The following is a 24,288-nucleotide window of genomic DNA, read 5'->3' on the forward strand; positions in this document are numbered from 1 at the left end:
GGACTAGAGAGAAGATCCGAACACTAGGGTCACGCTCCGCCGCATTGTAACTCACTAATATAATTGTGCAATAAACTTTGTAACCCAAGAGTGCTGTAACTCACCTCGTTGACATTACGTCTCACTACTTTATTCTGGCTGAGCTTAGCTATCCATAATCAATTTCCCTGTCTCCCTACAAGACACCTTCCATCTCCCCTTTCTGCCCCATATCATTTCTGCCCAGTCACTTCTCAACTTATCTCAAATATTCTGCTTTTTTTTTTTTTTTTTTCATTCGCCTGCAACCCTTCTACCCTCTTTGTGTGGACTCCTTCCTCCTGCCTTTTTTTGCCTTCTCTTCTTCCAGCGCATTTGTACCCTGACACTCACCACTACTAAGTGGTGGTCAGTAGTTCACATCCCCACCCTCTGTATGCTTTTGCGTTTAGCACATATCTTCTCATTCACTCATCCACACACACATAGTCATTGCCTTCTGCTCATATAGCTCACTACCCATCCTTCTCATCACGTGCCACATTTAGCTGTGGAACATTATGTGCCTCAAGAGTGTACTGAATATCACCAATCCCCTCCCAACACAAATGTCCACCAGAGTACTACCATTCCCATCCATTTGTGCAGAAACAGTCCACTCACCTGCTACTCCAACCACACTTACATTTCCTACTTTTCCATTCATATCTCCAGTCAGAAACGCTCTCTCAGTCCCCTCAGACTTTTTCATGCTTGCTTCCACATTTGCCCAGAACTCATCTTTTTTCTGCTTGCACATTCTTTTGGTGAAAATAGACACACACAGTCATCAACACTCAAATTCCCCACACAGTCCGCAAAACAGCTGGCCCATACTCCTTATATCCTCATTCCATATCCTGTGCTCAACAATACATACACCCTCCACCGCCCTCTCATTCTCATCTTCTGCACATATATCCAATCCATACTCCCACTCTGTGACACTCTCACCTTCCCATTTGGTCTCAGTCAGTCCACGTACTGTATATCCACTTTTGCATCCTCAAGCACCTGAACAATATCTCTCATTCACTTCAACTTTTGCACTCTTTGCTTTCCATGTTGCCACCTTCATCGTATCCCTTGTCAAGTCCTTAGTCATCATCTGTAGGTCCGTCTGGGTCCAAGGCATTTTGTTTGTCTTTCTCGTTAGTTGTGTTGCAGGGAGAGACACTAACCCTCCACCATCCCATTTACTGACTTGTCGGGAACATGTATTGGTTAGTTATATGGTTACCACCCAGCGTATCAAATGATTTAAATCATTTATATTATTTGGTTTGTTGCTCAATGTACTGTAGAGCCACCCTGGAGTAAGCCCTACTGTATACTGAGTGAGTTGATTATGGCACCCCAATCTCATAATCAAATTTGTTTATCTTTGTTCAAATCTGACTCTTTTCGTAATGTTTTGAATACATCAGATCTAAATTAAATTGATTTTACCATGTGACCGTGACCTGTTGATCCCGTCTTGAGTGATACTTATCACGTTTTAACTTTTTTGTTTCCACACAGACACACACAGGTCGGAAATTTTACTTTGCCCTGTGACCTTAGTCTTTAACTGACTGTTTTCTAAACGAAAATGTTCGTTGTTATCTAAACTTCAACCGTTCCACTAAGTTTTCGTTGAGATGATGTCAAAATTGTTTGAGTTCATCTTGCTCAGACACTGGTATTTTGACTTCTCTATGACATTTGACTCTGATAGATTTTCCTCAAAATCGGTTCCATTTATTCTTGCCGTATCCCCAGTACTTCAACAGAGTCTGATTTAAATCAGATAAAATGTTTAAGTTGATCTTCCCCCGTGACCTTGACCTTAAACCTATTGCACTAAAATGAAATATGGTTTTCTCCATTCCAGGCCTTCAGATGTCTATTAAGTTTGGCTATAGTTGAACCAAAACTACAAGCATCTCAGTAAATTTGTTAACAGTCACATAGACAGGTCGAACTTTGACCTTGACCTGTGGCCTTCATCTATGGGCGCTCTCAAAATTGAATCACTCCATTCTTGCCTTCCCCTCAACCATTCCTCTCAAGTCTGGTCTAAACTGGATAAAAGATATTCAAGTTGTCTTTCCTAGGTGAAAATTTTACCGAAGTCTGAATCCTTGACCCTAGACCCTTGACCCATTGTTCCCCCAACCAGTGAGTTCCTTCATGGGCAATCCCTCAACCCTTTCAGCAAGTTTGTTGAAATCGGATAAAAGCTGCACACACACACACACACACACACACACACACACACACACACACACACACACACACACACACACACACACACACACGTCGCTTCAAAACATAACACGCTAACTCTTCGTGAGCGCATATGTAACTATATATTTTTTCATCTTCCTTAAATGCTTAATCTCTCTTGTATAATGACGCCCTTTTTCTTTAATTCTGGCTATTAAATACAAATAGTTTTCCTCTACCTCTGACCACTCTACTAAAAAAAAAAAAAAACAATGCATGAAACTTACGAAAACAATCCTCATGCATCGGGAATAATGAAGGCTATCCAGAAAGTCTCTTAACGAAGATTAAAATCACCTAATAGGAGTATATCAAATTATAAAGGCTTCATCATGCTAAATAATTATAAAACCTTCATCATGTTAGAAGATAATCTTGGCGAAAAATCAAAGGATGGCAAAAACAAAATGGAGGTCAAGTGGGAAGGGTAAATAGAAATTTGAATCAGTACATTATTTGCTTCCTCAGTTCCTCTTCTTCGTTCCGACTCGGAGGAAAGTCCCACAACAGCCTTGCCTCTTTCTTAGTGAGCTATGATGGTATAGTGATTCTGACTGTGGAATGGATGAAAAGCATTGGATCTAAATGCCAGGAAGTGTTAAAAGTGAAACTCCCAATGCTGTATGTATGTAAATATACGAGTAATATATATATATATATATATATATATATATATATATATATATATATATATATATATATATATATATATTGTTACATAGCCTATGATTTAAGCACACTGTGTGTATTTTTAACGCACAGTTGCTGCATGTTTGATCACGAGCGTGTTCTGCCTCAGTTCCCCCCTTCTACCGTATAGTAGAGTAAGTCGTTCTCTCTGTTATCCAGAGCGGGATTTTCAGCTCTTTGTCCCCATGGCTTCATTTGCGCGTCCTTCTTACAAGTTGTATCATGCTCTGCTGGCCCCTATATAATGAGCTCAGTCTCTGCATCATAGCCACTTAGATCTGCTCCTCATTTTGTTCACATCTCTGTCCTCCCCTGTACAGATATTATTATTGTGAGTGCTCAAGAAATCTCCAAACATCTAGCAGCTGTGTGTGATTTGAGTATAAGTGTTATTGTATTTTTTTCTTGTGCTGTGTAGCATAGGGTTGGTTCTTAGGCCTAGTGAGGTCTTTGTGATTGGTGTTGGGTTTTGTGTCAGTCATTTTTGATAATAGTTTGTATCTTTAATAATTTATCTGGCATTCACTGAGTATTATCTGGTATCTCATTTTATCAGGGCTGACTTAGATAAATTTACTCTTCCTAACTTCGTGTTAATAGAGGCTATTGCAGTTAACCATATATTTAACCTGTTTATTTGCCATTACATTATCCTTATGAGTTCTGAATGTTTTGTTGTTAGTTTGTGCATTAAACTTTAACTTGTAATTTTACCTAACTCTTTTGTTTTGAACCTGGAACTTTACGGGACAGTAGTGATTTTTAGCATTCTCACTTAAAGTGTACATTATCTTTCTCTGTTCCGTAACATAAATTTGGCGACCTCATATCAGGATATTCAGGATATTATCATAAGGATATTGCTTGACATTTTGTGACTGTTACTTATTAATTATGTCTACTATTACTACACTTGATGAAGCCAAAGATTTTTTGTCAAATGTGCAAACAGTGTGTGATATAGAAAACAGAACAAAGAATGAACTTAAGCTTGTTGCTCAACAATTGGGAATTGCAGTTCACTCTCATCATTCTAAAGATCAAATTGTTGGCATGATTAATAAGAGCTTGTTTAATGTAACTCCTCCAAATGAGCAAACGCAGATTGAAATAGCTAAGTTACAGCTAGCCCTGCAGGAGGCTCGTGCTAAGGAGGCGGAGTCTCGTGTTAAGGAGGCTGAATTTCAAGCACGTGCTAAGGAGGCTGAGTCTCAGGCTAAGGAGGCGGAATCTCAGGTTCGGATTCAGGAGGCACAGATACAGGCTCAGGCACAAGTTGAACTTGCCAGGATTCAGGCAGACCATGAGTATCGCATGAAACAAGGTGGGACTGGATCATCTTGCTCTGATGATTTTGATGTGGCTAAAAATGTTAAACTTGTCCCTCCTTTTAATGAATCTGATTTAACAAAGTATTTTCAGTTGTTTGAGAGGGTAGCTACAGGTTTTAATTGGCCTAAGGAGTATTGGCCAGTACTCCTTCAAACTGTTCTCACCGGTAAAGCTCAAGTAACTTATGCATCTTTGCCTCAGGATCAATCTGATAATTATGATGTAGTTAAGAGCTTGATTCTTAAGGCCTATGAGCTTGTTCCAGAAGCTTATAGAGTAAAATTTAGGACAACTTACAAGCAAGATAAGCAATCCCATGTTGAGTATGCAAAAATCAAAGAAGATTTGTTGGAGCAGTGGTTAAATTCTAAGAATGTGGATTCTGATTTTGGTAAATTTAAGCAGATGATTTTGCTGGAGGATTTCAAAAGGTGTATTAGTAAAGATGTAAGCCTATATCTTGATGAGAAAAGAATAGATAATTTGTCTGATGCTGCAGTTTTAGCTGATGAGTATGTTCTCACTCACAAGAGATATTCTAAAGAAAAAGGGAAAGCTGAGAGTAAGTACGTTGCCTCTACTCAGAGTACAGGTAACAGGAGAGAGAATAAGGATGATGTTTCTCAGGAAGTAAATACCAGCTTCACCTCTAGATTTCAGAAAAGTAAATGTACTTATTGTAGTAAGCTTGGTCATACTACGGAGAGATGTTTCAGGAGACAGAGTGATGTGAACAAAAAGGAGTCTTTAAATATTCAGTCAATTGGTCTAGTGTCCACTCTTGAGAGTTCCCATAATTCTTTCACTGAGTTAATTGAACCTGCTTTGAGGGGTAACTTAAATTCTCATGATGGAGCTCCTCTTTTCAGCAGTAACGTGGGTGACACTCTCTAGAGTTCATGTGCTAATTTCCTGTCTGATGGTTTTGTCAGTCCTCTGGACAGTAATGACAGGAAATCAGTTAAAATATATCGTGATACAGGTGCTTGCCAATCCCTTATGCTGACCAGTGTTCTAGGCTCTAATGTTAATTCCTCTGATGAAACTGTAATCTTACAAGGTGTAGGGAATAATTACTTCTCTGTCCCTCTGTGCAGAGTGAATTTAGAGTCTGGTTTTGTTAATGGTTCCGTTATGGTTGGGTTGGTTGAGACACTCCCAATGTCAGGTGTAACTTTCTTACTTGGAAATGATATTGGTGGAAGTCAAGTGTGTCCAGCTCCTCAGTTGTCTAGTGAGCCAGTGGCTGCGTCCCAGGATTGTGATGTCCCTGATGTGTTCCCTGCATGTGCTGTCACTAGGGCTAAGTCTAAAGTTACTGGTGACTTAGAGGATAATGATGATGATGATGTTATCCTAGCTGACACTTTTCTTGCTAATTTGGACCACTCACCAGATGAGATAGTACCCCGTAGTGTTGATAATTTGTCTCATCAAGAGTTGGTTGAGTTGCAGGTTGCTGACCCTGAGTTGAAAGGTCTAGCTAACTCTGCTTACAGTGAAGAAGAGTCAGCCGGTGCTTCTACTTGTTATTATGTAAAGTCAGGAGTACTTATGAGGAAGTGGAGACCCCCAACAGCATCAGCCGACTGTGAATGGGAGGTTGTACATCAAGTTGTCATCCCTCGTGTTTGTAGGCAGGATATCATTAGAGTGGCTCATGATTCCAGTTTAGCAGGACACCTTGGAATGAGGAAGACTGTGGCACGCATTTTGAAACACTTCTACTGGCCAGGTATCTTCAGGGATGTTTCCTGGTATTGTAAGTCATGTCACACCTGTCAAGTTGTGAGGAAGTGTAATCAGACCGAAAAGTTTGCACCTCTAGTTCCCATTCCTCCTTTAGAGGCGCCTTTCACCCGTGTGTTGGTGGATATTGTGGGCCCTCTTCCTAAGACTTCTTCAGGATTTTCTTATGTGTTGACCATGATTGATATGGCTACTCGTTATCCTGAAGCCATTCCACTTAGAAATATCTCAGCAAAGAACGTGGTTAAGGAAATGCTAGGATTCTTCACAAAGTTTGGTCTGCCCAAGGAGGTACAGTGAGACCGAGGAAGTAATTTCATGTCAAATGTTTTCAAGCAGTCTCTGAAAGAGTTGGGCATCACCCAGATCACGTCTTCAGCTTACCATCCCCAGACCCAAGGAGCATTGGAGAGATATCATCAAACACTCAAATCGATGCTCAAGAAATACTGTTTGGAACATCAGAAAGACTGGGATAAAGGTCTTCCATTCGTTGTCTTTGCCGCAAGAGAATCTCCAAATGAATCACTGGGCTTCTCACCTTTTGAACTACTGTTTGGCCATGAAGTAAGAGGACCCCTTAAGTTACTCAAGGAATGCTGGCTGTTGGAGGAAGATGACGTCAGCCTGCTGGAGTATGTGATGAAGTTCAAAGAACGGCTGTCCACTGCTTTACAGCTGGCGAGAGAGAATTTAGGAGCTGCTCAGGAGAAGATGAAGACTTGGTATGATAAGAAGTCCAGGTTACGCCACTTTCAGCCAGGAGATCAGGTTTTGATTCTGCTACCAGTTCATGGGCAACCTCTTCAAGCCAAGTTTAGTGGCCCTTATTTCGTGGAGAAGAAACTCAGTGATGTCAGCTATGTCATCGCCACACCAGATCGTAGAAAGAGCAAGCAACTATGTCACATCAACATGCTAAAGTTATATCACAGGCGGGACGAAAATAATCCAGTCTGCACTGTAGCTGTTCCACCCGAGTCTACAAGTGAAGTTCTCCCATGCAGCATGAGCCTGAGTGATAGTTTGGGGAAGAATCCTGATATCATGAATGATCTCCAGACTAAGCTTTCTCATCTACCTCCCAAGGAAAGGCAGGAGTTTTCGGCATTACTGCAGGAGTACCCGCAAGTGTTCCGTGCTACTCCAGGAAGAACCACTGTGTTGATGCATGATGTCGATGTTGGAGACGCAAAACCAATTAAATTGCCTCCTTACCGTGTGAACCCAGTGAAAGTTCCTCTCATCCAGAAGGAGCTTGGCTACCTGTTGGACCACAAGATGATTGAGCCCTGTCAGAGCGAGTGGAGTTCTCCTGTCACTCTGGTCCCTAAGCCAGGTGGGTCACAGCGGCTTTGCATCGACTACAGACGTGTTAATCAGATAACCAAAACAGACACTTACCCTCTCCTTCGTGTGGAAGATTGCATAGACAAAATCGGAAAGGCTAGGTACATAAGTAAGTTTGATTTGTTAAAGGGATACTGGCAAGTACCTATGACTGAACGTGCTAGGGAGATCTCATGTTTTGTAACATTAGGAAAGACCTTTGCATGGTCTGTAATGCCATATACAGATTGTTTTAGAGTAATAAGAAATTTCCTTTGTAAATTTCTTTTTTCTTTGTGGGGAGGTGTTACATAGCCTATGATTTCATCATCCTTTGTGTAATTTTAACGCACAGTTGCTGCATGTTTGATCACGAGCGTGTTCTGCCTCAGTTCCCCCCTTCTACCGTATAGTAGAGTAAGTCGTTCTCTCTGTTATCCAGAGCGGGATTTTCAGCTTTTTGTCCCCATGGCTTCATTTGCGCGTCCTTCTTACAAGTTGTATCATGCTCTGCTGGCCCCTATATAATGAGCTCAGTCTCTGCATCATAGCCACTTAGATCTGCTCCTCATTTTGTTCACATCTCTGTCCTCCTCTGTACAGATATTATTATTGTGAGTGCTCAAGAAATCTCCAAACATCTAGCAGCTGTGTGTGATTTGAGTATAAGTGTTATTGTATTTTTTTCTTGTGCTGTGTAGCATAGGGTTGGTTCTTAGGCCTAGTGAGGTCTTTGTGATTGGTGTTGGGTTTTGTGTCAGTCATTTTTGATAATAGTTTGTATCTGTAATAATTTACCTGGCATTCACTGAGTATTATCTGGTATCTCATTTTATCAGGGCTGACTTAGATAAATTTACTCTTCCTAACTTCGTGTTAATAGAGGCTATTGCAGTTAACCATATATTTAACCTGTTTATTTGCCATTACATTATCCTTATGAGTTCTGAATGTTTTGTTGTTAGTTTGTGCATTAAACTTTAACTTGTAATTTTACCTAACTCTTTTGTTTTGAACCTGGAACTTTACGGGACAGTAGTGATTTTTAGCATTCTCACTTAAAGTGTACATTATCTTTCTCTGTTCCGTAACAATATATATATATATATATATATATATATATATATATATATATATATATATATATATATATATATATATATATATATATATATATCAACGGTACACACACACACACACACACGGTAAATAAACTTATTCTGTGATCTTTAAATCTTTCTTATAGTGAGGGATCTCTGAAATGATGAAGATACGAAAGTGTTCTTCCAATAAACTGCTAAGATCTCTAAAACGATAATTTTTCTTAGGGAAGAAAACTGAACAAATACATAGACAAATTATCAATAATGACTAAATCGTGCTTCAAATTTATACATGATTAAATATATACTGGATATTTCGGCTAATGTGGATACGTGCATGAATGAATGCAGGTATATCTTTTTATCTGTCTGTCTATCTGTGTATTTATTTTTCTGTACACCATCTACGCAGCGTCCTGTGAGAGGTAAATCTTTAGTAAAACATCGTAGTATGTCATTCTTAACACCACTGGTATATTACAAGGAGATTAACATAAGGTGGAGTCAGGCTTTCTAATGTTTGGATGGTGTGTGACTGTGTTGGCCACTTCACGTGTTTTATTATAGATGGCGGGAAAGTCAACCAGGATGCTGACGATGATGCTGACGAGGATATTGATGATGATGTCGACTCTGATGATAATGTTGAGGTTAAAAATGCTGACGTTGACGATGATGACATTGATGATGTTAATGATAAAGCTGATGTTAATGATGTTGCTGATGATAATGATAAGAATGATGTTAGTATTATTCATGATGATAATGGTGATGATGATAATGATAATGCCCCTTTTAGCAATGGGTTTTATGGGGACAAAAAGGCGCAAATAACTCACCATAATTTGGACTGTATAATCGAGAGTATGTAGCAAAAATACATCAATCAAAATTATATTGTCGCAATATTAGTATCACGTACCTTTAATGATGTAATGTACTTAGTTTACATTTGTGCCAGTTTCATCGGCCTGTTATTGGACACAGTAAATATATGATGCCATCTGGCCGAGCTGCTCTTCCTAAACACCATGTAGGATATAAACACTCGCCATTTTAGCCATTTTTAATGAGTGAAGTGAAACATGTGTAACTGTTTGCTCTATGAACAGTATTACAAATCCCTTAAAAAAAAAAAAAAAAAAATGCCCGCAGCCTTAAAGTGCAGTTAAGGAATGAAGTACCTCGGTAAATCGGAGAGTACATCGCACAAAAATCAAACCATCAGAGACCTGCATTAATCCTGTTAACACTCAGGATATTTATCGCCGCCTTTAGCAAGACGGAGAGATAACTTATTTTGCTAGCGTCTGTGTGTGTGTGTGTGTGTGTGTGTGTGTGTGTGTATGTGTATCTGTTACCATTGTATCTCTTGAACGGCTTGAGGTATCAACATGAAACCTTCAGGATATCAAGATATGACCAAAATTTTGGACGAGTTAGAGAATGGGCACTCGGGGTCAAGGTCACGGTCACCAAAATGGCTGCCAAAGGTAAACTAGTTCTAAAATGGATTGGCTTTTTGTGAAACTCGGTGACTGAATTGCGTAGAATTTTGATAATTTTCTTCACATTTGGTCTGTAAATAGCTTGTAACTTGGCCAACAGCATATTCTGGCGGGCGATTAACATTCGGCCGCCGAATGCTTTTCTTTCATTCTTGCTAGTTTTCAAGGATCTTCAGACCAAACCAGAATATAGTTTAGTTTCTCACAGTATTATATTATACCCTCACAAGACAGCTGAAAAAGTAGTGTACCTCGTGCATTTGGCTGAAAATAAGGATTTCACTTACACTTCACTCACTTAGGGTCGTGATCTCGATGGCTTACGAGATTATTTAGTATTTCTACTTCTTCTTTATGTTACACACACACACACACACACACACACACACACACACACACACGGCATATTAAGAAATGTGTTCCACGTCTCCTAACGCGCAGAACTAAACTACCATATACTGTACATTTCTTTGAAAGCTAGAATAGCAATTTTTCTCCTAGTTTTGGGTGAAAAATAAACACAGCCGTTCGAATGTCCAGTGCAGGACCGGCCTATCCCGACCGAAGTGGGGCTGTCTGGTAGAGATTGTATGTAGGGTGAGAAGTGCTTGTAAGTGTAACTGTAGTGTTGGAGTGGCTTTGGATGTCTGTGTTGTCTGAGAACCAATTGCAATTGGTCCGCGCAAGCCGACTGGGTGCAAGCATACTTTATAGTATTCGACACTGGTTCAACCACAGCACCCCTTATGCCCGCCAAAGCAGTACATGACCGGAAGAACGCCTCCAAAGTTTATTACCCCGGAGGGGTGCGAACCCTCGATCTCCCATATACGAAAATGCACACTATCATTGTACCGTAGAGGCTCCATATATATATATATATATATATATATATATATATATATATATATAGAGAGAGAGAGAGAGAGAGAGAGAGAGAGAGAGAGAGAGAGAGATAATCCATCCAGCCATTATCCAATCCTACGTTGCCCCATGAAGAGCGTAGGAGCCTGGGGCTAGGCAGTTGGTCCTGACATTTAAGATGAGAGTGACCAGCCTCACTCATCCCTGAGTGGCATTATGTGAGAAGTAAACTCCAACCATCCCTTGGATATAAACCTTCACAAGCTCAATCCGATTGGAGAGCAATAATTACCCACTAAACCAAATTTGGTTATATGGGTACCACTCAGCGTAGTAAATGGTTTCCTGGTGTACAGGAAACCACTTGGCTTGTCACTCAGTGTAGAGTCACCCACGGGCAGAAGGAAGTGGAAAGAATGAAGGAAAGAATGGCAGAAGAGGGAGTGTAAAGTCACCCATAGGCAGAAGGACGAGGAAAGACTGAAGGAAAAAAAGAAGAGGATGGAAGGAAAGAAGGATGGAGGAGAGGAAAATGCAGACACCCGAGAACAGCACTCCATCGAATGAGTGGACGGTGAGCGCCCTCACTTACCACACACACACACACACACACACACACACACACACACATATATATATATATATATATATATATATATATATATATATATATATACTCTTATATATATATTTAACCCATTGGAGCCCGGTGTCCAGAGTATTAGACAGAACTGGGATTTTTCAAGTCTTTATAAAGTAGGGAACCCCGGGTAGGGACCTATGAGCTTCGCGACTAATAGCCGATAGGCGGAGGGCGGTACGCTTAGTGCCCTCCCAGTGCAGTGTCTCGTCCAGCACCCCTGGGATCCAATGGGATATATATATATATATATATATATATATATATATATATATATATATATATATATATATATATATATATATATATATATATATATATATCTATGCTGATTACCCCAAAGAAAGGGAGGTAGCCGCAACAGGACGACACACTTCCAAATTACTTTCCACAGAAGCACATTCATTCGCATCTTATATATATATATATATATATATATATATATATATATATATATATATATATATATATATATATATATATATATATATTTATATATATATATATTTATATATATATATAACTCACCTTCACATTCCTCTCTCAGTGTCCCAGTGACAGCATCCTAGTCCTGACAGACAGTATAGATTTTCGTTCCACTTTGCTCTCCCACTATTGGTCTCGACCGTCGCCAAGACTCAGAGGCGGCGTAACCACTGAGCTTCATACTGCCAGCAGCAAATCGACCTGGTGTGACCTCGCTAAACAAAGTGGCCTGTCGTGGTGAGACGAGGCAGCTGGCGTGGCCTCGCTTCATAGTGGCATTTTGTGGTGAGACGAGACTGCTGGTGGGGAAGCAGTTGATGAAATGGTTTATTTAAAATTTCGGCGAGAGAATGGAATGATGTGGCAGCTCAAGTGGGGCGAGTAGAATGAAGCCTTTGTGCCGTCGTGGGTCAACCAAGTCTGCTGATGATGATTGCCACGATATCCAACGCGTGCCTCTGAACAATTTCATTTTCCTAGATTACATGAAGTGTGGTTAAAGAAAAGAGAAATCTAATTTATTTTCACGCATATCTTCAACAGTTGTTATATACAGGCTATAAGCAAATGGTAATCTGGAAATCCTGTGTTTCTGAATACTGCTGTAAGTGGAACGTACATTATATTTTGGAGTCTAATGAAATTTATCCACAGTATTAAAAATCACCTATGCTATTCTATCCTTCCATTGTATCGTCTACTTTCGCACAAATGGTTGGGTCCAAACCTATCTGACTCAACTCCTGCCTCATCCAGCACCTGCCCCGCTCTACTATGCCTTATAACACCTCTTGCTTGCCATACACCTACTGTCACATCTTAAACCTGCCTCACCCTAGTCCTATCTTATTCCGCACCCACATACTCTCACACAAAGGCCTTCCCATACCTGACTGAACCCACTTCTGCCGCTTTCCTTACATCTCTTTCACTGAACACACCTACCTCTTCTTATATCTACCACATTCTTTAGCTAAACACACACACACACACACACACACACAGACACACACACACACACACACACACACACACACACACACACACACGCACACACACATAAACACACACGCAAAACGACTCAACTTCCTCCGGTCTACACGACATGTCCCCGACCTTAAAGCTGGCGAGGTTGGCAATAATCCACTGCGAGTGAGATGGAATAGCGGAGGCGGGAGTGTGTTTATAAAGGACGGGTGGGGGGGGGGGGGTTCTTTTACTCTGCGTGCAAAATGGTTTTGTGTCCTGGTGTGCTCGTAACGATGGCAGTCATGTTTTCATGTGCCCGATAAGATGTTGTCACTATTCTGTTTTCGCTTTAGCTTGACATATATTTCATATCTCTTTTTGACATGGGAGTTGTAAAAACAGATTACTACTAGAAAACGATGCTCATCAAGAAGTAGTGCTATGTACAGGACGTGGGGCAGTTGCATTGTCATTTCCTGCCACTGAGCTACGTGAAATATGATGCAAAAGGACAACAGTCAGGGCCAAGTAATGAAATTTATATGGTACGTGTATTCTGTCACGAATCTTTGCCAAAACCTAGCAAGATCATGCAAAGCAAACCAATAATTAGAGTATGTTTTTAGAGTAGGCGGTGTTTGTAATCAAAGTGTGCTTCACAATAGGTGTAAGAACAATTTGGTCACTAGATTTAAACATAGCTTGGAAGCTGAGTGAAACTATAATCATATCCTGTTAAACAAACCAATACCGTATTAAGGTAAACAAAGGTGTGTTTGTGACCTGGTGCGTTTGTTTTTTAGTTAGAGGGGTTGAAGAAATGCCGATGTGTGGTTGTCATAGCAAGTTCATTTACAGTTCACAGTTTCCTATGTACGTCAAAAGATGATGAAATATTTCTGTTGTAATGAGATGTGTCATACATACAGATTGGCAGACATTTGGCAGCATAATATACTATAGAATCAGTTGTGGCCAACAGTTATTGCACATTGTATCGATATTGTGTCAAAAATATATAATCGCGCTAAACTAATTTGGGTTTTCATGTTACAGTATCATGGTTTTTACGATCCTGACCGGGAATCGAACCAGAGACTTCTAAAATTAAAGTCTCGCACTGATACCATAACACCATGACGTGATAAAAGCTGAGTCACCTGAATTTTTTGGCGGGTTCGATTCCCGATCAGCAGTGTAAAAAAACATTTGTACACATGGGTGTAACGTGTGTCTTTCCGATATCTATCTATCTATACCTATATCTATATCTATCTATCTATCTATCTATCTATATATACGTATCATATATGTCAGCTAGAACATTTTGCTTTCCAATGGATCTCACACACGGACTGATATGATTCAGGCTGAAGCTGTAAGTTAAAGTCAATAGCTTCCCTTTCATCGCGTAGGAAAAAGGCATATGCTGTAGGAAAAAAGGCGAATCATGAGTGTCGTCAACTTCTGAATATATGACGCCTCAAGGGTCAACCAGTCACAGGTCAGCTGTCAAGTTGAGGGCGTGACTCAACTTCGCCCAGTTACAATCAACAGACTTTTCGTCTCATTAACTCTCCTCCTCTTACTGACTCCCTTCAACCTCTGTCTCTTCGCCGCACTGTTGCGTCTTTATCTCTTTCCTATCGCTACTTCAATGGTCACTGCTCCTCCGAACTGTCTGCATGCATTCCTCTACCTTTACGACGGGCACGTAGCTCCCGTCTAGCAGCAAACTCTCATCCCTTTTCGGTCCAACTCTTTAATGCTGGGGTTCTCAACCTTTTTAATCTTATGTACCCCTTGAAGTCTTTCAGTATTGGTCACGTACCCCTTACCCACAATGCAGCATCAGGAAGGGTAAAAAGAAATGCATGGTTTATTGACTTAGTTTATTAAGTTTAAATTGTGTTATATATGTGGAGCAGACAAACTTTTCAATTAATGTATGTCACTATGAGGTAGTGTTGATAGGAACTAGTTACTGTCATAGGGAAACACTATGTGACTGGCTGCTAGCATGCAATACATTTACTAAAACAGAACTATAACAGACAGTTTTCGATCATTGTGACAGTGAACTAGTGCTGCTTGCAGCTAGTTGCAACTTGTAACTAGTAACAGTAATAGGTAAGTCACTGTGTGTGTGAATAGCATAAAAATAATAATAAAACAGTACTAAATCAGACACATTTTTCCAATAACTGTGACTGTGAGGTAGTGGTGCTATATACAGCTTATAACTAGTTACTCATGGGGAAATTACTGTGTGCGTGACTAGCGTCACTAGCATGAAAAAAGTAACAAAATAGAATTAAGGCTTTGTGTTCCACTGACTGCGAACTAATGCTGATTGTTAAGCCTCGCAACTAGTTATTAGTAACTAGTTACTTACTCATAGGGAAGTCAGTGTGTGTGTGACTGCATTAAAATACAAGTATATACTAATTCAGTGAGATGGTTGGGCCTGTTTCTTTGCTGCCAACAAGTCAATCCTCGGCACAGTCTTTGAGAGAGCCACTCTTATGTCGTCTTTGACTGCAAGACGTGAACGTAACTTGTTTTTAATCAAGCATAATGCTGAGAATCCCTGCTCACAGCGGTATGTAGAAGGAAACCATTACCAGTTATTATGGCTGCAGTGCAGGCACATGACTTCGTAGCCGCAAGCAAAATCCATGACAACTTAAACGAGGAAAAAAAATCAGACTACAAATACACTGGAAACCTGAGGGTGAGGGTAGTGAGGGAAGAGTGGTGAGTGGGTGACAGTGAGAGGCGAACAGTACGTCTCACTTTGGTACCTGCTCGGTACGCGTGAGGAGTTACGTGATCGATAGAAAACGAGCAAGGGTGACTACTGTATTATGGGTTTGCAAGGTTGTGTGGCAAGTGTAGTCCAAGAGAGCTTTCTCTCAAATGACATAACTCCAAGAGTTTCCTTGTTAACGTTGTCACTTAGTGTCCTGGTTCTAGTGGAGGACACATCTAGCCTAGCACATGTAGGCTACTTTCTACAAACAGGTTTGAAGTTACTCAAAACCGAAGTATTTTGAGAAACCTGTCACGTACCCCCAAAATTCCTCTCACGTACCCCTGGGAGTAGCGTACCCCAGGTTGAGAACCCCTGCTTTAATGCAAGAGTTTACCGTTACTCCCAGTCCTTCATTTATGCAACAGGTCATCTCTGGAACTGTCTCCCTCTGTCTGTATTTCCTGCTTCCTATGATCTCCAGTCTTTCAAACGCAGTGTGTCCAGGCATTTCGAAATGATCGGATCTTGACTTTGGCTCTCTCTTGTATTTTGTTTTTCTCTTGGAGGGAACAGTTATTGCGGGCTCGTGGCCTTTGGTTCCTTCTTCGTCACAAAAAAAAAAAAAAAAAAATAGAATTTTTGCGTCAGGAATGAGGTGGACGACCATTATCCTATGCAATAAAAAAAAATGGTTTTATATGTCACATTTTCCTTTGCGTAAAGTACAGTTAGAGCTGGAGTGAAGGAATTTTGATGGCAGGTTGCATGCAGAGGTGGGAATGAGAAAGGTGTGGTGGTGTGAGGGTGATGGCAGCAGTCATGAAGATGATGTAGACAGGATACAGACTGCTATGGAAGCACTTCGATTTACATGACTATATTATTTAAAAGAAAGCGAGATAAAAACCAAACGGTTGAAATGGCTACGATATCCCCAAACCTGGGGTGAATAATTAACGTATCTTAAGGTGGCATTTTTTTTTTTTTTTAAGTGTCCGACTCTGGGCATAGGCTTCGCAGCCTGCTCCCAAGGCCCAGTAGTCCTCCAGCATACCATACACCTCTACATGTCCCCACTTCGGCGCTAACACCCACCGTCCATATTGAATACATGCTAGGGCTGTCTCATACAGGACTGGTGTATTGGTATTAGCGGGGGTATTTTTAAGACATGTCGGCGGGTCTTCAGGTAGATCAGTAACGTCTGCTTTAAGAAATTCAGATCCTTAAATTGTTCCCTGTCCCAGCGGGGATTTGAACCCGGGTCCGGTAGGACTGCAGGCAACTTCTTTATCGATTGAGCCACTGCCTCCCTCACCCAGGTGGTGGTAATCATCATCCTTTCACATTTATCTGCGTCCGACATCCTCTCCTCCTATTTCTCTAATCCTTCCTCTCACGTATTTTGAACTTCAGGTGGTTCTGCCCCGAGTGGCAAGCCTAATAGTTCTTTGTAACCGAGGAAATAAAACACCCAATGGTAAATATATAACACTAACGGGGTGCTGTGGAACCTATTACAATAATCCCTGTCAACTCGATGGAGAGACGTAACTGTGGCGTCCATCCGGGAACCAAACCTCCATACAGCGATTTGCTGTCAACCATAATGAAACAATTATCACTGCATGGGACGGCCCTACAGGGGCGTAGAAAGCCAGGCGATGCTACTCACCATAAGGAATATTTCTGTAGCTAAAGGGTTATGCAAAGTATTTTTGACCTAGGAATGCCTTAAATTATCTTCTCGTAACCAAGTTGATTAATAAGACTGAAGGACACAAACTCTACCTCAGGCTAGGGTAGGGAACAGTGTAGGGAATTGAATTATTTGAAAACTGACTTCTGACTTCTTCTACACGACCCACAAACATGTCATAAAAAACGTCCTTGATAATACCATCACATCAGTTCTGAATGAGATAGACCATACAAGTATTCACCGAGACCTGGATGGTATTAGCACCAGTGTTGTTATATAACGTCATGTGATAGTGTGTGACAAGCTGTACTGCACATAAGAAAACCGCTGCGCTGGGTAACAGGGAATATGTTTTATCGATGCTCAGAATCGGAAACATAAAAAAATAGCCTCATAAAAACTCGAATGGCACTCGCTCTGAAACTGTATATAATTCTTCTGCCACATGTCACTTTCTTTGAGAGGTGACCAAGTCAAATGGACTTCCAGACTTTCCTGTACATACTGAGCAACGTCCGCTCAGTGACACACCATTCTGTCTCAGTAAGTCTTCTCCTCGCTCTCACCTCTCTTCTCTATGCATTTTGTCCCTAATAAGTTACAACCCAAAACTCTCTCCTATATTATTATCTCACCTTATCTCTGCACCTTCTTCTTAGTCTTTCTCTGCCTTTCCCTCTAACCACAGATCACTGTCACTCTCATACCCTCTCATATTATGTTTCCTCCTTGCCCTCAGTCCTTCACTTCTCCCTCTCACTCGCCGCCAGCTTTTGTCCCAGTAAAAGAAGGGGAAAAAGAGGCGTTGGTTCGAGGCAGCCATTGTAGACCAAGAGGCCAGTTGGACAGCCGTCCACACTAACAATGAGAGGACCTGGGTACGAATCCTTATTATGGCTTCTCTGTCAATCTGCAGCCGCAAGGGATGAAAGCGACGCCATACGTATAAATGGGGGCGAGGCTGTGTATACTGAGAGGGTATGAATGTGAACACACACACACACACACACACACACACACACACACACACGGGATGAGGCTGGGTTTATAGAGAGAACGAATACGTAAAGAAAACAGAGTTGATGGGATGATTGAGGACCCAAACAGAAATCAGACTTTATAATATAATTCACTTTCACACATTTGCATTCACATTCACACACACTCAGTCCAATACACATATCTATCTTCATATACACAAATTCACTCATGCTCACACACACATTCACAAACTTACATTCAGATCAAAATAGTCATATTCTCATTCGCTTATTCACACATAGTATGCACACGCATTCACTATCATCTGTCTGTCTATCTATCTGTCAGTAACTAGACGGCTTAATCCCGCAAGGGGTGGCCACATACAAATTGCCTCCATGTCACCCTACTCCCCCTACCATTTTGCTGTCATCCCCACAACTTACACTCCCCTTTTTCCCATATATCTTTCTACTCCATCCTTCCATCTCATCGTTTGTCTCCTCCTCTTTCTCCCCCTCCACCTCACTCACATACACCCTCCTGGTTACTCTCTCACTCTCCATCCTCTCCACATAGCCAAACTACCTCATTGAATTTCTCCTGACGCTTTCTATTGCACGCATATGAACACCGAAAAGCTCCTTTTCATCCTCAATCGTCAGTCTCTCTCCATGTAACTATAATGCTCCCATCAAATAACTCACCTCCACTGCTCTCACTTTTGACTTGTGTTCCTCCAACAAGGTTCAGGATTCGCTTCCATACGAGTGGGATCACAATATTATGCAGAGACCTTTTTACTTCCATGTTCACCTGCCTATTTCTTACCACTGCCTTCAGTGAACCAGTAACCTTTCTTCACTGCTGTACCCTCACAAGCACTTCATCCTCCAAACTTCCATCCTTATTCATCACACTACCCAAGTACTTAAATGCACCCACGTTTTCCATTTCCTCACCATCCAGCCTCACTGTGCACTTAGCGCTCCTCACAGTAAAACCACTAACTATAAAGACAAACAAAAATTCACAATCATAAGTTAACACATTCACACCAACTGATAGTCTGTGCGTGTGTGTGTGTGTGTGTGTGTGTGTGTGTGTGTGTGTGTGTGTGTGTGTGTGTGTGTGTGTGAGAGAGAGAGAGAGAGAGAGAGAGAGAGAGAGAGAAATATTCCATGTCCATACACTAACACTGATGTACATTCACACATTCATGTTGTGATACACACACACACACACACACACACACACACACACACAAACACACACACAAGTGCTGTACATTCATGGTTATTTTTACACTCTAACATTCACATTGGTTTTCACACACATACATTCACATATTTTCATGCTGTCTTGTGTTGTACATCATGTGGATATGTGTAGTGTTTTCACGAGCCATATAATGCCATCAAGGAGAGCAGGCTGGTCATCCACCGGTAATGTCACTGGACTGTGGTGTCTACCCTCAGGTTCCCCAGCACTTCAAAAGGAATTTTATGGAAATGGGTCTTACAAATGGCTCTTACAAATCTTTGCTAAGTGTGCTAACTCGACTCAGTGTCTTCTTTACCCCCTCACAGTTGTTGACTTTATACAAGGGTTTTATTCGCCCCTGAGTAGAGTACAATTATCATGTGTGGGGAGGCTTCCCACATACAGATCTTCTCAAGGTGCATTCAAAGGCTTTTCGTCTCATTAACTCTCCTCCTCTTACTGACTCCCTTCAGTTAATGTCTCTTCATCGCTCTGCTGCATCTTTATCTGTGTTTTATTTCTATTCCGATGGTCATTGTTCCGCTGAACCGTCTGCTTGCATCTCTGCACCACTATGGAGGGCGCGTTGCACCCGTCTGCCAGTTAACTCTCATCCCTTGTCTATCCAGCTTCTAATGCAAGAGTTAACCGTTACCCCCAGTCCTTCATGTATGTAACATGCCAACTATGGAACTGTCTTCCCTTGTCTGTACTATGACCTCCAGTCTTTTAAACATAATGAGTCCAGGCATCTCGAAATGAACTGTTCTTCAATTTGGCTCTGCTGTTTTGTTTTTAATTTTTCTTGGAGGAAACAATCTTGTGGGGTTCTGGCCTTTGTTTACATCTTCCATGCATGAAAAAAAAAAAAAAAAAAAAAAGCGTTAGCCTTTAAGACTTTTTAAACCAAATCTGGCCGTTGTAGATAGGAATACATTTCTTCTGTTTTTAACTTTTCAAGTGGTTATATTAAACTTTAAAATATCTTTCAAATCCTTATATTTTGTAAGTGACCATGATAAGTTTCCTAAAGTTTCCTATGGTTAAGTGTGAAGGAAGCTACAGTAGTTGTGGAAGGGCGTGGCTTTGGCTGTTATATTAGGATCTTCAAGTTTCGTTTGTGTAATTTCTGCATTACCATTTTTTTCAGAACAATGCTCATTGTACAGTTAGGTTTTAAAGGCACTTAATATTAGTAAGAATGCTCAGCAGTGTCAAAGTTTACAATAAAGTGGTCATTACTTTAGTCTGAATATAATATTCTTGGAAATAAGGATATACCTGAAAAAATGGAGTTGACAGCTATAAGAGACAGCCACATACTTCAGAAAAATAGTATTTCACATGAAAATGACCATTTACTGAAAAAGAATCTTGACAAATTTAAATGAACTTCAGTGTCCAATTGGAAGTAGTTAATTTGATACTGTCTTTATGATATCAGTGTGACTTGTTTCAGGAAAAGTTCGGCGTGTCTGGTTGAGTAACTCTGGAAGAGTGCGAGGCCAGGCGTGTGTGGACTGACAGGGCGGTGTGTACCCTGGCGCAGTTATTGCCGCGTCTTGAGACTGACACCACGAGAGGAAAATAGTTCCTGATCGGACGAGTCATCTCGAGAAGAAAAAAAAAAATGTAGTTTCGCTGTGCCGATGGAAGCAGTAAGGAAAAAGATACGATAATAATGATACTGTACAGCTGAGCACCTGATTATTAATGAGCTGAAAGGGATATTTCTGCACCGTCATTTTCCAGAAGAGGATATTTCTGCACCGTCATTTTCCATGATTATCAACTTGTTCTCAACATTTGTCTCCTGGATTATTGGATTTATCAATTCATTACTCAGTACTTAGACACTGAGTATAAAATGGTTCAACAAAAACTCTATTTCAATATGAACTATTAGACCGAAGAATATAAAAATGCGAAAACTGACATTATTAAACCAATGTGCATTAACAAGAATTTCAATACAGGGCCGTCCTGCCCTGCATGTTGTATAATTATTGAAATAGTACTTTAATAAAACTTAAGGAATAAAAGATTATAGCGAGATTGTGATGGATCTTGGTAATAATTATTAATCCTGCAGAACAGGTTAATCGTTTCAACCTGAGAACTTATTTATTTTTATCTTGCAATCTCCAGGCGATGTGTTCAGGTGAGGTGAAGCTGGGAATAGTTAGGTATAGTCGTCATCAACCCTTTCAGCTGAGAAGGTAATTCCTGCGATGAAAAGAAGTCTATCTGGAAGTATCCACTTAAATGTTTTGAAGCAGGTCCAGTTTAGGACTGGGGATAAGACTGTCTTTGTGGAGCTTTACTTCGTTCCCTTGTGGGTAACTGTCCAGCTCCTGACTCAGAATTGTAAAACTGGCTTCTATCTTAAAAGCGCCCATGAGTGAGTGTGACTTACTTGTTCATGTTGTATAGCTATGAGGAGGTATATCTTCTGCCAAGATGACCCCCTCTGTCCCACTTTACTAGAGTTAGTGTACAATAACAACCTCACCGGCTGAACTAACCTCCCAGGAAGAACTCTGCACATTTAAGGCTGTCACGAATCAAATTCGCGACATTTTCCTTTTGTGAGAAACCACGAACTATTAGTGGAAAACTCACTGTGTATCGCTCAGTTAACCGTTTCTCTCTCCATTTCGATGGTATACTTTTCAAAACATTCGTCACTGTTTCAAAAGTGACCGATCTAATGCACGTCATTAAGTGCTCTACTGAGCGATATTATTGTTTCTTTATTGTTCGCCCCTGCCTGCCTCGACCGTTAAAAAAAATGCGGCCATAGCGCTCCCTTTCTTTCCCACGAGTTAGTTAGTCAAGTGTCTGTCGTGACGGAGTGAGGTTCTGTGCTCCAGCAGTGAGAGGTCAGCTAGCACCCAGACACCACTAGACTACAGTTCTCCAGGCTCCCACCCTTCTTCGGTGATACACCACATTCAATGACCAGTATTTTCTTTTCGTTTTCCTAGACTTAAGAGTTTAGTTAAGGTGCTTTTCCTAGGCGTAAGAATTTAGCTCTTGAGTGAGTGAGTGAGTGCGATCTCTTTATTTGCATTCATTTGAAATGTAACGTTAAATTTATTTCTTTGTAATCAATAAATTTAACAGTTCTTTTTCTTGAGCTTAATGTAATGTAAACTCGTGTTTCATTTCTCCACAATAAAGCTTATTTCCCTTATAGCTCCTAGCTTGCATAAACGTTTTGCTATTCATAACTGGTACTTAGGCCAGTCTTGTTGTATTAAGCTTAAAATCCGTTGTGCCTTCTAGGAGTTACGCATCAGCAAGAACCTGATATTATTAATAGTATTAGTTATTTATTGTCAGGGGTGAAGTAACTTTCTCCAGAGGCTAACAGTACTAATAATCAGCATTTGTGAGTAATTAGTCTCTGCTGTGTACTGTTGAGAAAGTTTATAAATTCTCGTTCTGAGAAAATCGGGGAAGCAAGCCGGTATAAAGTAATCACTGCTTGATTTAGGAAGACAATTTTTTTTCCTGCTGTTCAGCATTACTGAACATTATCATTTAATAATTTGCTTTTATTTTAAAAAACCCCGTGACAAAGGCATCCCCTAAAATGAGTCTACTTGGTCCCGCAAACACAGCAGCCAAAAGGCATCTCTGGCCGTCACGATTTCATTTAGTTAATTCATGTATGTGAAACAAACGACCTCGTTGTCTGGCCTGAGCCAAGTGCAGTAGAGTCCCTGCAATACCTTACCTCACTCTGGTTACAGCTGGCGCAACCACAGCTACTTCTTCATCCCACTTTTTTTTTTTTTTTACGTGTCCGACTCCAGGTAAGAGCTTTCCAAGGCCCAGTAGTCCTCCTACACACCTCCACACGCCACATCCTCCTACACAGCTCCACATGTCACCACTTCGGCGCTTACACCCATCGTCCATATTGAATACATGCTAGGGCTGTCTTATACAGGACTGGTGTGCTAGTATTAGCGGGGGTATTTTTACATGTCGGCGGGTCTTCCGGTAGAAATGTAAAATTTGCTTTTTATGAAATTCAAATCCTTAAACTGTTCCCTGCCCCGGCCGGGATTCGATCCTAGGTCCATTTGAACTGCAGGCCGCCTGTCTACCGATTCAGCCACCGCCTTCCCCATTCCATTAATGACGTACAGTACTTGATTTGTCATTTCAACACTCTTATGCTCATGCAATGTTAGTATTAATTAAAGCTAAAAAAAGTCATTTAGTTTTGGAGTGTCATTGCTGGAGTGTATTGTGTAGTTCAAGGTGTGTGTCTGGGATAAACGAGGTATTCATCAACGGTAATGAATTAAATCAGTGGGCTTTAGTTTACCTCCACACCAGGTATATTATTCTCTTGAACTTTTCTCAACACTCTAGACATATTGTTTCACGCTATCAATTATATATATATATATAGAAGAGAGAGATAGAGAGAGATATTAAAGATAACGAAGCTTGCGAAGGGGAGCGCCAGCGAATATAGGAGGATGAATGAATATCGACAGCGGGAAAAACAGAGAACGCAGGAATGCAAAGGTGAGAAGAGAAACAGAGACAACCGGATGAAGAGGAGAACGAATATGACAGAATATGAGAGGTGGAAGGTGAATGGAAGACAA

The sequence above is a fragment of the Coenobita brevimanus genome, chromosome 27 (assembly GCF_032717465.1).
Source record: "Coenobita brevimanus isolate Jiangsu-jjx chromosome 27, ASM3271746v2, whole genome shotgun sequence".
Taxonomy (NCBI): Eukaryota; Metazoa; Arthropoda; class Malacostraca; order Decapoda; family Coenobitidae; genus Coenobita; species Coenobita brevimanus.